We start from the raw sequence: 2027 nt of genomic DNA on the forward strand, positions 1-2027 counted from the left end.
GAGCCTGGGCGGTCCTGCAGTGCAGGCTCACAGTCAAGGCGGGGCCGCCCTGCCTCTCAGAGGCCCCTCCTGAGTGAGCTCCTGGCACCGCCAGGCCCAGGCCTTAGTGCTCAGGGCCTGAGCATCTGTGCTGGGCCTTGTTCAGCCCAGAGTCTGGTGACACGCTCATCTCTGCTTTTGATGGGAGACACCAATGCGGCTCAGCTCCAAGCTGTGGGTCTGAGGGCTTTCTGCTGCTTGTTGTCTGAGGCGCCATTGGAAGTGCTAAGAGCGGTGCAGACAGTGTTCCAGGCAGACCGATGATTGTGATCCACCGACTTCACGAGGGAGAGGGAGGTCAGAGCAGACGCAGGCTGGAGGGGAGGTGCGGGTGCCAAGGAGAAAGCAGAGCAGGTGCAGGTAAGAATGAGAAATTATTCAGTTATGTTAGATTTTAAATAAAATGCCATCTTTAAAGCTTTCCAAACCCCACAGAATTTCATACTTTGCAAATTCTGCAGAGAACAAATCACTTCGTTCTGAAACCAGAATTTCCTTGGATAATCTCCTCTGAATGTGTCCAACATAAGATCAGGGTGGATCAGAATCAGTTCCCAACATCTTCTTGATTATCTCTAAGGCAGACAAGACTATTTAGACTATGTGCTCTATGGGATTTTATTGTTAAAACAATTAATTCTCTACTATGGCAAAAGGTAATTACTCTGTAGTTTCTGAGTTTATCCTCTTGGGACTCACAGATAATCCAGAACTTCAAGCCAGTCTCTTTGGTGTAGTCCTAGTAATCTATTTAGCTAGTGTCCTGGGTAATCTTGGTTTGATTGTGCTAATACAGGTCAGCCCACAGCTTCACACTCCCATGTATTTTTTTCTCAGCCATCTGGCTTTTATTGATTTTTCTTTTACTTCGTCTATCACCCCAAACACCTTGGTGAATTTTCTGTGTGAAGTTAAAAGTATAACATTTTATGCATGTGCCATTCAGGTGTGCTGCTTCATCACATTCGTAGTTTGTGAACAGTATTTGCTCTCAGTCATGGCCTATGACAGGTATGTTGCCATTTGCAACCCTTTACTATATGCCATCGTCATGCCTAAAAAACTCTGCAGTCGGATCATTGCTAGCACGTATATTTATGGATTCGTTCTGTGGCTCCTGCAGGGTCAACCACTTCTACTGTGATGACGTTCCCTTGGTCGCGCTGGCTTGCTCTGACACTCATGTCAAAGAGCTGATGCTGTTAACCATTGCTGGGTTCAGCACCCTTTGCTTTCAACTGATCGTGACCATTTCTTGTATCTTCATCCTCTTTGCATTCTGAGGATCCGTTATAACAGGTGCTTTCTTTCATGTGTGCTGAAGGAAGGCAAAAAGCCTTTCTACCTGTGTTTCCAATCTTACCTCCATATTTTATGCAACAATCATTTTTATGTACCTCCTGCCCAATTCAAGCCATTCTCTGAACACAGATAAATTTTCTTCAGTATTCTTGTGGTAGTGATTCCCGTGTTAAACCCATTGATCTATAGCTTGAGGAATCAGGAAGTAAAGAATGCACTGAAGAGAATTATAGAAAAGTTCCATTTGACTATCAAATAACTGAAAAATCAAGGACAGGGAGGAATCAGAGGACTTGGAATTATGGCTTATCTAGAGTCAAAATGCTGATAAATAATAGTGTCAAATTCCTCACTTCCAGTGTTCATATTTACTCAATATGTCTTACCCACTGTTTCATTCCTGGTTTACACGTGAAAGGCATTTTTTAAAATTTGGAGGTGTTCAATTTTACAAGGAGAGAGAGACAGACAAACAAGAAAAGGCACAGAGAGAAACAGAGATAGAGATATCCTAACCTGTTTGAACAGACATTTTTAAAATTAAAGAAACGGAACATTGGGCATAATGACTTTATCTGAATTCTGTGTCATATGGGTCATACTAAGATAAGATCAACGTTTGGTTTCTTATATTTCAAGTTTGCTGCACAGATAATCTGGAAAATAAGGCAAAGTTTAATAGCAAG

At 42.6% G+C, this 2027-nt stretch overlaps 1 pseudogene; it reads left to right on the forward strand.

The window, feature by feature from the left end:
* The first annotated feature begins 685 nt into the window (after positions 1-685).
* Positions 686-1600, forward strand: LOC129559821 (olfactory receptor 5AL1-like; annotated as a pseudogene).
* Positions 1601-2027: the final 427 nt, after the last annotated feature.

Source organism: Moschus berezovskii, chromosome 16 (genome assembly GCF_049115385.1).
Source record: "Moschus berezovskii isolate FMDL1 chromosome 16, NW_MosBer_1.0, whole genome shotgun sequence".
NCBI lineage: Eukaryota > Metazoa > Chordata > Mammalia > Artiodactyla > Moschidae > Moschus > Moschus berezovskii.